Here is a 14610-nt window from a genome sequence, read left to right on the forward strand (position 1 = left end):
TTGGCTCTTTCTATGGGCTCGTTCTGCACAGATACCTGGCTGCCACGTTTCCATGTATTGATTTCGCTCCTGTCTGGGGAGCAATTTGTGGTTCCATTCCTGCCTGGGGGGAGCTGGCGTGTAAGCAGGGGCCTGAACCAGAGAGAGGATGTCAGTGTGCCAGGCAAAGGTCTAACACGACCACATGCCTGATTCCCTCTGGCCCAGCCACTTAAGGATGCCTTCCGGAAGTCCTGAATCATGAAACAACTCGACCTTCTGCAGAAGCACCTTGCAAATGTTTGTTGATGCGATCGTGGCAGCTCCCAGTCTCATCCAGGAAGCCAACAGGTCACTCATGTGAGGAGGACCTCGCAGGTACAGGGAGCATCCTTGTGGGCTGAGAGTAAAGGGAGCAGGGTGTCGGGCTTTACCCAGCCTTGTCGAGGGAGGAAGTGCAGCTCTAGGTAAAGGAACTTCCCACAGGTCTCTGCAGAGCTGTACAGTAACAAAGCACTGTTTCTCTTTGATTTTCAAATGAACTCCAGTAGTCACAAAACCACTGAAGCCCAGGGAACCAGTAGTTAGTGTAATGGCTATGTTGCTGGACTCCCATGTAGTTGACCGCGGTTCGTGTACTGGACCCGGTGGCTTAAAACTCACACCGGGCGCGTGTGCGTGCGTGCCCAAGATCCTGAGAGGGGAATGGAGGAGAAGGGATTGCGGCGTGACCATCCCCTCTAGGGGGTGATTTCACGCTTTCTCTCTCTATGTCTCTCTCTGTCCATCTGGCAAGCGCACACGCCCTATACCGAAAACCTCTACAAAAACAAAACAAAACAAAACAAAAAAAACACTGAAGCCCAGAGAGTGACTCATCCAGGGTTACACAGCCACTAAGCCGTCACCTAGAAGCGACCCATCCTAAGCCCTCCCCACGTCCTTCATGCTGCCTCTCGTTAGCTACTTGACCAGTGTCCTTCTGCAGACTGGAGATGTCGGTGCTGGCCTGAACAGCGTCTCCCAAGAATTCATGTCCCCCCAGAACCTCGGAATGTGACCGTATTTGGAAATAAGGTGCGATCAGGCTGGAGTAGGACGAGTTCTTAATCCAGAGTGACTGATACCTTGTAAGAAAAGGAGAGGACACAGAGACAGACACACGCAGGGGAAGATGACCCGAAGACAGAGAGGGGCGAGGCAGGTGAAGCTGGAGGGAGCGGTCACAGCCAGGAGCACCGTGGCTGCCAGAAGCTGGAAGGAGGCAAGGGAGGACCCTCCCCTAGAGACGTGGGAGGAAGTACCACCTTGCGAGCACTTTGCTCTTGGACTTCAGCCTCTAGAACTACGAGGTGACAAGGTTCTGTTGCTTTATTTTTAAAAATTTGCCAGAAGGCATATGTGCTTGCCAGAGAGAGGTAGGAGAAGGGAGAAGGGAGAAGGGACCCTCCATGGGGACAGTCATGCTGCAATCCCTTCTCTTCCATCTCTCCCTCCTTTTGGGGATTTGGGGCACACACATGCACCCAGTGTATTTCTCAAGCCATCAGGCCCCCTGACTCCCTCCAGCTCACTAGGCCCCACATTTCTGTTATTTTAAGTCACCCAGTTTGTGCCACTTGGTGACCATAGCCCTAGGAAACTAGTGCAAGGCCCTTCATTATACATCACTCAGGGATTTTGTCTTATTTTTCTGTGTTTCTATTTCCTCTAAAGTTGCTCTGCCCTGCCCCTCCTATCATGGTTATACACTCAGAGTGGCCGCATTCAGGCAGCCGGTGCAGATAAGGGTTTTGACCCTTGACCTAGATTGTATTTATTATATTTACTACAGCAGAGTCGCCTGTCCGATCCTGTTTGGCACTGGCTCTGAGTCAGTATAACTTCTACTGTCTGAGATGCACCAAGACTGTGCCCTGCCGTATGAGGGGAGGTAGGAGGTGCTATTGCCACCGGCCTGGTAGCAGGCCCCTCTAAGACTCTCTGGAGCCCATCCGTGGGGCTAGTGGTCTCAGGCTGAGGCTGACAGGTCATACTGGATTTCGTTCTTGGCTTTCACATGCAGGCTGGACCAATGTTGCCGAGGGAAGTTGGGCACAGGCCTGAGATCATAAGGCTGTCTTTTATAGGGCAGAGGTGCTTGGTTTCCTGCTTTCGTGTGAGAACACTCACTTGTGAGGATTTGATCTCGTATAGCGGCCACCCAAAGGGAAACATTCAGAAGGGAAGCGACCCCTCCACCCTCCTAAGCTACTCCTCCACCAGACCCACTGAGCCAGACTTTTGCAGATCCCTCACTGCACCTGCGTAGTCTCTGAGTGCTGGCACTCTCTTGTCCATGTGATAAAGGCATGCAAAGGGTTGGCGTGTGGATGGAGGACAAGCCTGGGGTGAGCAGAGATGGAATTGTAAATGGAAAGGAATTTGGGTTAGGTTAAGTCCCAGCTTAGTGGTCATCTCAGTCTGCTGCTATAGCAGAGTATCTGACTGGGTAATTTATAATGAATGGAAATTGATTGGCTACTTTTGGAGGCTGAGAAGTCCAAGACTGAGGGGCTGGCCTCTGGCAGGGGCCTTCTTGCTGTGTTATCCTATGTTGGACAAGGACAAATGAAAAGAGAGAAAGAGGAATCCCCTTTTATACAACATCCTTATAAAAGGAACCCACTCCCATGATCATGGTATTAACCCACTCATGACCTAAACACTTCTCATTAGGCCTCACCTGCCAACACTGTTAATGGGGGATTAAGTTTCCAACATAGGCTTTTTGGGGAGTATGTTCAAATCATAGCAGTGATCTAACTAACACAGTCCTTTGAAGTATTTATGGGGGCCCTGTGCTGGGCTCCCTCAGAGACGTCTTCTTTATCTATTTATGGCACCATCACAGTGCCTGCTACACAAAAGGGTTTAAATTCTGGCCAAATACATTTAATTTAGTAAATGAAAACACTACTTCTCTGGGGCAAGCAGGTGACATGGTAGTTAAGGCGCTGGACTTCCACATGGCTGACCACAGTTTGGGTCCCAGACCTGATAGCTTGAAAATCACTCTGAGCACATGTGTGTGCATGCCCAAAGTCCCAGGAGGATAACTGCAGAAGGGATTGCTGCATGGCCATCCCCCACATGGGTGAGTTCTCACTTTCCCTGTCGCTGTCTCTCTTTCTCTGGTGAGTGCACCTGCCCTATGGCAAAAACCTTTAAAAAAAAAGAGGAACGAAACCAAACCCAGACATTACCTCTGCCACAGAGGAAGGTAGTTCTGACAGTAGTATGAGAGGGAGAGAGGGGGACAAGGTTGGGGCAGTTGAGATAGTTTAGGTGAAAGATGGAGAAGGTCTTAATCAAGGCATGGTCCACAATGATGAAGCTGATGAAAAGCAAGGGAATTTTTTTTTTAAAGAATGCTTTATTGGGAACCAGCAGTTAGCATAATGGCTATGTCGCTGGACTCCCACGTAGTCGACCGTGGTTCGTGTCCCGGACCCGGTGGCTTAAAACTCACACCGGGCGCATGTGCGTGCGTGCCCAAGATCCTGAGAGGAGAATGGAGGAGAAGGGATTGTGGCGTGACCATCCCCTCTGGGGGGTGATTTCTCTCTTTCTGTCTCTATGTCTCTCTCTGTCTGTCTGGCGAGCGCACACGCCCTACAGTGAAAATCTCTCAAAAAAAAAAAGAATGCTTTATTTAATTTTATTTATTATAACTATTTAATTTGCTATAGGGCATGTTCATTCACAAGAAAGAGAGAGTGAGAAAGCAAACTGCCAGGTCTGCGACTCGAACCACAGTCAGCTATATGCTAGTCCGGTACCTTAACTACCACACTACCTGCTGGCCCCAGCAGGGGAAATATTTATTGTCGTTTTACTCTGTGTTGTGATCTATCTAAGATATCTCATTTTTGTCTTAATAACATTGCAAATGAAATAGATATATATATTTAAAAGTTGACTACTCTTTTCAGAAAGAGAGAGAGAGGTGCTTCATCAGGGTCCCCATGCCAGGATCCACCCCCAGCCTCAGCCAGGATGACGGACTTATGAGTACATTCCTAGTATGACCTCGGAACATGAACTGCAAGCCTTCCCCTTTGGCCTTGGCATTACCCCTGAGTCCTGATGTTCCCGTTCTGCTGATGAGGGACTGCAGGAGCTGGCCAGGTGCTGCCTGACCTGCGCTTGGCAGGCAGGCCCAGAGCACATGCTCGGTGCAGGCTGCTGGGCTACCGGAACTCAGAGAGGCAGCTGATGCAGAATCCAAACACTGGCAGTGGGAGGACTTGGGGATGACTCAGGTTTCTATATGGGGTGATGGAATCGATGGGGGGCCATTAACAAATGAGTTCATTGGGTTGACCCCATTGGAAGAGAGAAGGCTTTTAGATAGTCTATGTCTGGGCCTTGCCAAACCCCATGGATGATAATTATTGATAATGCTGGTGCCTCTAGCTTGATTGAGTGCTTTTGGCCACGGAGTGATGCTCCAGGAGAGGCTGCTGGCTCCTGGGCAGTGTTCTCAGCCTCTGTAGGGTTGCCAGGAAGGCAGACACAGTGCCGCCAGGTGGTGCAAGCCTACTCCACTGCCCCAGCCCACACACACATGCACCCAGTGTATTTCTCAAGCCATCAGGCCCCCTGACTCCCTCCAGCTCACTAGGCCCCACATTTCTGTTATTTTAAGTCACCCAGTTTGTGCCACTTGGTGACCATAGCCCTAGGAAACTAGTGCAAGGCCCTTCATTATACATCACTCAGGGATTTTGTCTTATTTTTCTGTGTTTCTATTTCCTCTAAAGTTGCTCTGCCCTGCCCCTCCTATCATGGTTATACACTCAGAGTGGCCGCATTCAGGCAGCCGGTGCAGATAAGGGTTTTGACCCTTGACCTAGATTGTATTTATTATATTTACTACAGCAGAGTCGCCTGTCCGATCCTGTTTGGCACTGGCTCTGAGTCAGTATAACTTCTACTGTCTGAGATGCACCAAGACTGTGCCCTGCCGTATGAGGGGAGGTAGGAGGTGCTATTGCCACCGGCCTGGTAGCAGGCCCCTCTAAGACTCTCTGGAGCCCATCCGTGGGGCTAGTGGTCTCAGGCTGAGGCTGACAGGTCATACTGGATTTCGTTCTTGGCTTTCACATGCAGGCTGGACCAATGTTGCCGAGGGAAGTTGGGCACAGGCCTGAGATCATAAGGCTGTCTTTTATAGGGCAGAGGTGCTTGGTTTCCTGCTTTCGTGTGAGAACACTCACTTGTGAGGATTTGATCTCGTATAGCGGCCACCCAAAGGGAAACATTCAGAAGGGAAGCGACCCCTCCACCCTCCTAAGCTACTCCTCCACCAGACCCACTGAGCCAGACTTTTGCAGATCCCTCACTGCACCTGCGTAGTCTCTGAGTGCTGGCACTCTCTTGTCCATGTGATAAAGGCATGCAAAGGGTTGGCGTGTGGATGGAGGACAAGCCTGGGGTGAGCAGAGATGGAATTGTAAATGGAAAGGAATTTGGGTTAGGTTAAGTCCCAGCTTAGTGGTCATCTCAGTCTGCTGCTATAGCAGAGTATCTGACTGGGTAATTTATAATGAATGGAAATTGATTGGCTACTTTTGGAGGCTGAGAAGTCCAAGACTGAGGGGCTGGCCTCTGGCAGGGGCCTTCTTGCTGTGTTATCCTATGTTGGACAAGGACAAATGAAAAGAGAGAAAGAGGAATCCCCTTTTATACAACATCCTTATAAAAGGAACCCACTCCCATGATCATGGTATTAACCCACTCATGACCTAAACACTTCTCATTAGGCCTCACCTGCCGACACTGTTAATGGGGGATTAAGTTTCGAACAAATCATAGCAGTGATCTAACTAACACAGTCCTTTGAAGTATTTATGGGGGCCCTGTGCTGGGCTCCCTCAGAGACGTCTTCTTTATCTATTTATGGCACCATCACAGTGCCTGCTACACAAAAGGGTTTAAATTCTGGCCAAATACATTTAATTTAGTAAATGAAAACACTACTTCTCTGGGGCAAGCAGGTGACATGGTAGTTAAGGCGCTGGACTTCCACATGGCTGACCACAGTTTGGGTCCCAGACCTGATAGCTTGAAAATCACTCTGAGCACATGTGTGTGCATGCCCAAAGTCCCAGGAGGATAACTGCAGAAGGGATTGCTGCATGGCCATCCCCCACATGGGTGAGTTCTCACTTTCCCTGTCGCTGTCTCTCTTTCTCTGGTGAGTGCACCTGCCCTATGGCAAAAACCTTTAAAAAAAAAGAGGAACGAAACCAAACCCAGACATTACCTCTGCCACAGAGGAAGGTAGTTCTGACAGTAGTATGAGAGGGAGAGAGGGGGACAAGGTTGGGGCAGTTGAGATAGTTTAGGTGAAAGATGGAGAAGGTCTTAATCAAGGCATGGTCCACAATGATGAAGCTGATGAAAAGCAAGGGAATTTTTTTTTTAAAGAATGCTTTATTGGGAACCAGCAGTTAGCATAATGGCTATGTCGCTGGACTCCCACGTAGTCGACCGTGGTTCGTGTCCCGGACCCGGTGGCTTAAAACTCACACCGGGCGCATGTGCGTGCGTGCCCAAGATCCTGAGAGGAGAATGGAGGAGAAGGGATTGTGGCGTGACCATCCCCTCTGGGGGGTGATTTCTCTCTTTCTGTCTCTATGTCTCTCTCTGTCTGTCTGGCGAGCGCACACGCCCTACAGTGAAAATCTCTCAAAAAAAAAAAGAATGCTTTATTTAATTTTATTTATTATAACTATTTAATTTGCTATAGGGCATGTTCATTCACAAGAAAGAGAGAGTGAGAAAGCAAACTGCCAGGTCTGCGACTCGAACCACAGTCAGCTATATGCTAGTCCGGTACCTTAACTACCACACTACCTGCTGGCCCCAGCAGGGGAAATATTTATTGTCGTTTTACTCTGTGTTGTGATCTATCTAAGATATCTCATTTTTGTCTTAATAACATTGCAAATGAAATAGATATATATATTTAAAAGTTGACTACTCTTTTCAGAAAGAGAGAGAGAGGTGCTTCATCAGGGTCCCCATGCCAGGATCCACCCCCAGCCTCAGCCAGGATGACGGACTTATGAGTACATTCCTAGTATGACCTCGGAACATGAACTGCAAGCCTTCCCCTTTGGCCTTGGCATTACCCCTGAGTCCTGATGTTCCCGTTCTGCTGATGAGGGACTGCAGGAGCTGGCCAGGTGCTGCCTGACCTGCGCTTGGCAGGCAGGCCCAGAGCACATGCTCGGTGCAGGCTGCTGGGCTACCGGAACTCAGAGAGGCAGCTGATGCAGAATCCAAACACTGGCAGTGGGAGGACTTGGGGATGACTCAGGTTTCTATATGGGGTGATGGAATCGATGGGGGGCCATTAACAAATGAGTTCATTGGGTTGACCCCATTGGAAGAGAGAAGGCTTTTAGATAGTCTATGTCTGGGCCTTGCCAAACCCCATGGATGATAATTATTGATAATGCTGGTGCCTCTAGCTTGATTGAGTGCTTTTGGCCACGGAGTGATGCTCCAGGAGAGGCTGCTGGCTCCTGGGCAGTGTTCTCAGCCTCTGTAGGGTTGCCAGGAAGGCAGACACAGTGCCGCCAGGTGGTGCAAGCCTACTCCACTGCCCCAGCCAACCCGCTTTTCCAAATAGACTTCTCCAGCTGAAAAGGCCATCAGGTAATAGCACTGTATGAGGTTCAACATGTAGACGTGACCCTGGGTCCCCTCACCCACCCTCCCTCTTATCCTATCCTCTCCCCTGACCATTACCCAGGCTGCCTGCAGAGGAGGGGGCACAGGCCCTGAAAGCCCTCAACTGTGAAATACTCGGGCCTAGACCGTTCCTCGATCTCTCCCCTGCTTCTGCGGGAGGTTCTCATTTATCAGACATTTGCTCACCACCTACAATGTGCCGGGGCACTAAGGACACCCAAGGCCCAACCCCTGTCTCTGGAACTCTTTGGCAGCGTGGGGAGGGAGACTAGATACAGATTGCGATGCTCCTGGCAAATGCTAAGTAAACTGAGGGGGCCAGCAAGTGGTACAGTGGGTAAGGCACTGGACTCCCACATGGCCGAACATGGTTTGAGTCCTGGACCTGGAGTCTTGTGTGTGTGTGCTCAAAATCCCAAGAAGAAAATACTGGAGAAGGGATTGCAGTGTGGCCATACCTCCCAGGGGGTGATTTCTCGCTTTCTTTCTCTGTCTCTCCAGTGAGCAGTGAGCGTGCATGCTCTATTGCAAAAATCTCTCTCTCTCTCAAAAAAAGAAAGAAAGAAAGAAAGAAAGAAAGAAAGAAAGAAAGAAAGAAAGAAAGGAAGAAAGGAAGAAAGGAAGAAGAAAGAAAGAAAGAAAGAAAGAAAGAAAGAAAGAAAGAAAGAAAGAAAGAAAGAAAGAAAAGAAGAAAGAAAGAGAAGAGAAGAGTGAACATAGCTGGCTGGGTCAGGGCAGCCTTGTCTAGCAGGTGATACTTGTACTGAGCTTATGAGGGTGAGCAGGACTCTATTAAGTGGAAAACTGGGTCTGTAAGAAAATTCTCAGCCCAGACAGGAGGCCAAATACGTTTGGTACAACAGCCAATAATTCCACAGCTCTTTCCACCGTCTCTGCAGCAGCCTTGTACTAGAGCTGGGAAGGCAAACGTACGTGACCCGGATTACGAGAAATTCTCACAACTGACATCTTTTGAAAGGTTTGTACACAGACTAAGGGATTTGCACACAGATCTCATGTACAGACCGGAAGTCCCCACTCTGACATTCCTGCAAACAGGATTATGTAAAACGGCCCACTGGAATAGGAGAGGAAAATAAATAAATAAATAAAAATTCCATTGGGGGCAGAATCTTCAAAAAGTCGATAGAAATGCATATTATGGGAACCAGCAGTTAGCGTAATGGCTATGTCGCTGGACTCCCACGTAGTCGACCGCGGTTCGTGTCCCGGACCCGGTGGCTTAAAACTCACGCCGGGCGTGTGTGCGTGCGTGCCCAAGATCCCAGGAGGAGAATGGAGGAGAAGGGATTGCGGCGTGAGCATCCCCCCTGGGGGGTGATTTCTTGCTTTCTGTCTCTATGTCTCTCTCTGTCTGTCTGGCGAGCGCACGCACCCTATAGTGAAAAAAAAAAAAAAACCTCTCAAAAAAAAAAAGAAGAAAGAAATGCATATTATGAGAAAACAATGATGAGTTTTCCATTTTATTTGCATCTTGTCATACTTTCATTCCGTTTTGCCACAAGCTTTTCAAAGTCCCCTTGTATTTATGGATAGTTCTTTCTTTTTCATTTTTTAACAGAGATCTTTGCTATAGGGCACATGTGCTCGCTGGAGAGACAGAGAGAGATAGAAAGCGAGAAATCACCCCCCGGGCAGATGGCCATGCTACAATCCCTTCTCTTCCATTCTTCTCTCAGGATCTTGTGCATGCACACACACATGCCCAGTGTGAGTTTTAAGGCGCCAGGTCTAGGACTCCAACCGAGGTCAACTACATGGGAGTCCAGCGGCATAGCTATTATACCATCTGCTGGTCCCTTTACGTTTATTTCTTAACCAAAAGCAAAGAACGTATTGAGACTTCTCTAACCCTGGCGCCCACACTCGGCCTCTGTCAGATGCTCACAGGCTATGTACAGGGTCCAAGGGAAGTGGAAGGTGGAAGTTTCTTCCTTGACAAAGGGCAGAGGGGTCCTTTCATTTTCACTCGCTTTCAGCATATTGTGTTGTATTTCCATGTGCACCAAGTGGATTTATCAGTGACCTTGTCTCGTTTAATCCTCACACAATGGACAAGGTACTTAGCACGTTTCCTGAAAAGATACTGGGGATTACGAGAGGGCCAGTAATGCAGGCACAGGCGAGGAGCAAGAGGCCAAGCGTGTCATTCCCCTGCTCTCACAATGGGCTCCTCGCTTTCGCTCCGTCTCAAGTTAAAACTGTCACACTCCAATCATAACTTATAGAAGTTGGCCAAAACAATTTTCAATGATGGGGCCAGCAGGTGGCGTGGGGGTTAAGGGCACTGGAGTTTCACATGACTAACTTAGTTTGGGTCCTGGACCTGGTGGCTTAGTTTCTCACTTTCCCCCCACCCATCTCTCTCATTCTGTTTCTCTCTGGTCAAATTAAAATAGATAAATAAAGTTAAATATAGGGGGAGCAGCAGGTAGCCTGGTGGTTAAGGGCACTGGACTCCCACATGGCCAACTGCGGTTCGAGTCCCGGTCCTGGTGGTTTCTTTCTCACTTTCCCAATCTCTCTCTCTCTCTCATTAAATAAAGTAAATACATAAATAAAGTAAAATAAAATAAAATAATTCTTTAAAAATGTTAAATATAGTAATTCTTTAAAAAATTCTTTTTTCAATGACCAAAACAATTGAAAATGCAGTTTCAAATCTTTTACTGTTAGTGATATTTATGTCAAAATTGATTATCCTTCAGATATTGGCTAATGGTGGTCATGCATGTACATAATTGATGTTTAAATTAAAGTACGTATATTAGAGACATGTGTTTTTCTGCCTATGGACAGGGATCAAAGAACTGAGAGGCACAACTATGGACAGTGCAGACCCAGTTGTTTCCGCAGGTGGACGGCTCGTGTGTTTTCATTTTCTTCTGAGCAGTCACTCTGGCAGTGGTGTGGAGTGAGAGACCGCGGTAGAAGGGATAGTGGGGACTAGCCTAGGAGCCCAGGTGAGAGGTGAGGCCCTGAAACAGGTTAGGGGAGCCAGGAGAGTAGATGTCGCACAAGCTGGGCTGCCCTAGAGTCGGAAGACAAGGCTGCAGAGAGCCAGGGTGATTTCGGCCTTCTGGGTGACTGGGCAAACAGTACTACTTTTCATACCAAGGCGGCCAGCAGAGGTGAGGGAAGAAGAGTGAGTCTGAGCAGGTGGAATGGGAGTTGCCAGTGAGGACTCTGGTGGAGCTGTCCTACTCGGTCAGGTCCAGTAGATGCCACCCCTTCTCCGGGCACAGCCTGGATGAGTGACAGTGCTGGTAGCTCTTGAAGGAAATGAATGAGTGTACTGAGCAGTAATGGGGTCCCAGACCTCCCGTTTCTTTTCTTTTATTTAACTTTATTTATTTATTTCAATTTGACCAGAGAAAGACAGAATGAAAAAGAGAGAAAGAGAGAGAGGGGAAGTGAGAAAGCAAGTTGCCAGGTCTAGGACTCAAACCGTGGTGGTCCATGTGGGAGTCCAGCGCCCTTAACCACCATGCCACCTGCCAGCCCAGATCTGAGTCTAGCCAGCTACTGGCATGTGTTCTGGGGATTATACCTGACCACTTCCTAGCTGGGAAATACCCCAAATAGAGGTCCCCTTTGTCTTCCTCTTCCTCTCAGCTCTCTCAGCTATGACCAGGTTCCTGGTCCTCAGTGCTCCAGGCCAAGTTGGGAAACCCTGCGAGGTTGGGAGTGCTCTCACTGTCATCGTCATCGCTGAGATAAGGGCAGAGGAGGAGCCGGGTGGGGCAAGCAGGCGTGGCACTGCGCAACTGCCAGGGCTGGGCAGGGCCGGGTGTTTGGCCATGCAGAAGGGCTTTACTGGGGCCATGATTTAGAGCAGAAATATTTCATTCTGACTGGATCTGGTGGTTTCTGAGTTGGGACATCTCGGCTGCCCCAGGGCAGGGTGTGCTGGACTGAGGCTCCTCTCATGGCATGACCGGGGAAGGCTAGCATTTGCTATCACTGATGACTCTCAGGACAGCACTGGGGCCACCAGTGTGAACCTAGGCAGGCCTCGGTGGTTTCTGTGGGAGGGAGCGGGCCACGTGAGATCGGTGGAAGGCTGGTGGCTCTCTTATCTCCCACTTAAAAACTTTTCTTTGGAAGGGAAAGGAGGAGCGACATAGATAGGCAAAAGATTCTGAATCGAATGGGTAAAGAAGATTTAAAAACAAAGACAGAAGGGATAGACGGTGGCGCAGCAGTAATGTGGTAAGTAAGCCCTACATGGTAAGGTCCTGGCTTGCGTCCGAGGGTCTAGCTGTGCATGTCGGATGTAGGCACCCAGGATCCTGTCTGCTGAGGACGAGGCTGGGGCTGGATCACAGCACGAGGCCCCAGTGGCAGTGCCTCTCTCTCTCTCTTGCCCTCTCTTTCTGTGTGTGTCTCTCTCTCATGGAAGAAAGAAATAAACTTAAAAACAAAGGAAAATGGAGACAAAAAAGACAGCAAACAGAAAGAGCAGAAAACGGCCAACTGAAAGAAACAGAAAGACAGATGAATTGAGACAGAGGAGACAGGAAGTGCGGATGAAGGACAGAAAAACAGGTGCAGGTTGACAAAAGGACAAGAACTTGGTGGCGTGGTGATTAAGGTGCTAGACTCCCACATGGTTGACTGTGGTTTAAGTCCCAGACCTGGCATGTGTGTGACTCGCTTTCAGCATATTGTGTTGTATTTCCATGTGCACCAAGTGGATTTATCAGTGACCTTGTCTCGTTTAATCCTCACACAATGGACAAGGAACTTAGCACGTTTCCTGAAAAGATACTGGGGATTACGAGAGGGCCAGTAATGCAGGCACAGGCGAGGAGCAAGAGGCCAAGCGTGTCATTCCCCTGCTCTCACAATGGGCTCCTCGCTTTCGCTCCGTCTCAAGTTCACACTGTCACAGGCCAAAACAATTTTCAATGATGGGGCCAGCAGGTGGCGTGGGGGTTAAGGGCACTGGAGTTTCACATGACTAACTTAGTTTGGGTCCTGGACCTGGTGGCTTAGTTTCTCACTTTCCCCCCACCCATCTCTCTCATTCTGTTTCTCTCTGGTCAAATTAAAATAGATAAATAAAGTTAAATATAGTGGGGTCAGCAGGTAGCCTGGTGGTTAAGGGCACTGGACTCCCACATGGCCAACTGCGGTTCGAGTCCCGGTCCTGGTGGTTTCTTTCTCACTTTCCCAATCTCTCTCTCTCTCTCATTAAATAAAGTAAATACATAAATAAAGTAAAATAAAATAAAATAATTCTTTAAAAATGTTAAATATAGTAATTCTTTAAAAAATTCTTTTTTCAATGACCAAAACAATTGAAAATGCAGTTTCAAATCTTTTACTGTTAGTGATATTTATGTCAAAATTGATTATCCTTCAGATATTGGCTAATGGTGGTCATGCATGTACATAATTGATGTTTAAATTAAAGTACGTATATTAGAGACATGTGTTTTTCTGCCTATGGACAGGGATCAAAGAACTGAGAGGCACAACTATGGACAGTGCAGACCCAGTTGTTTCCGCAGGTGGACGGCTCGTGTGTTTTCATTTTCTTCTGAGCAGTCACTCTGGCAGTGGTGTGGAGTGAGAGACCGCGGTAGAAGGGATAGTGGGGACTAGCCTAGGAGCCCAGGTGAGAGGTGAGGCCCTGAAACAGGTTAGGGGAGCCAGGAGAGTAGATGTCGCACAAGCTGGGCTGCCCTAGAGTCGGAAGACAAGGCTGCAGAGAGCCAGGGTGATTTCGGCCTTCTGGGTGACTGGGCAAACAGTACTACTTTTCATACCAAGGCGGCCAGCAGAGGTGAGGGAAGAAGAGTGAGTCTGAGCAGGTGGAATGGGAGTTGCCAGTGAGGACTCTGGTGGAGCTGTCCTACTCGGTCAGGTCCAGTAGATGCCACCCCTTCTCCGGGCACAGCCTGGATGAGTGACAGTGCTGGTAGCTCTTGAAGGAAATGAATGAGTGTACTGAGCAGTAATGGGGTCCCAGACCTCCCGTTTCTTTTCTTTTATTTAACTTTATTTATTTATTTCAATTTGACCAGAGAAAGACAGAATGAAAAAGAGAGAAAGAGAGAGAGGGGAAGTGAGAAAGCAAGTTGCCAGGTCTAGGACTCAAACCGTGGTGGTCCATGTGGGAGTCCAGCGCCCTTAACCACCATGCCACCTGCCAGCCCAGATCTGAGTCTAGCCAGCTACTGGCATGTGTTCTGGGGATTATACCTGACCACTTCCTAGCTGGGAAATACCCCAAATAGAGGTCCCCTTTGTCTTCCTCTTCCTCTCAGCTCTCTCAGCTATGACCAGGTTCCTGGTCCTCAGTGCTCCAGGCCAAGTTGGGAAACCCTGCGAGGTTGGGAGTGCTCTCACTGTCATCGTCATCGCTGAGATAAGGGCAGAGGAGGAGCCGGGTGGGGCAAGCAGGCGTGGCACTGCGCAACTGCCAGGGCTGGGCAGGGCCGGGTGTTTGGCCATGCAGAAGGGCTTTACTGGGGCCATGATTTAGAGCAGAAATATTTCATTCTGACTGGATCTGGTGGTTTCTGAGTTGGGACATCTCGGCTGCCCCAGGGCAGGGTGTGCTGGACTGAGGCTCCTCTCATGGCATGACCGGGGAAGGCTAGCATTTGCTATCACTGATGACTCTCAGGACAGCACTGGGGCCACCAGTGTGAACCTAGGCAGGCCTCGGTGGTTTCTGTGGGAGGGAGCGGGCCACGTGAGATCGGTGGAAGGCTGGTGGCTCTCTTATCTCCCACTTAAAAACTTTTCTTTGGAAGGGAAAGGAGGAGCGACATAGATAGGCAAAAGATTCTGAATCGAATGGGTAAAGAAGATTTAAAAACAAAGACAGAAGGGATAGACGGTGGCGCAGCA

This window comes from Tupaia chinensis, unplaced genomic scaffold (assembly GCF_000334495.1).
Source record: "Tupaia chinensis unplaced genomic scaffold, TupChi_1.0 Scaffold000247_1, whole genome shotgun sequence".
In the NCBI taxonomy this organism is placed as follows: Eukaryota; Metazoa; Chordata; class Mammalia; order Scandentia; family Tupaiidae; genus Tupaia; species Tupaia belangeri.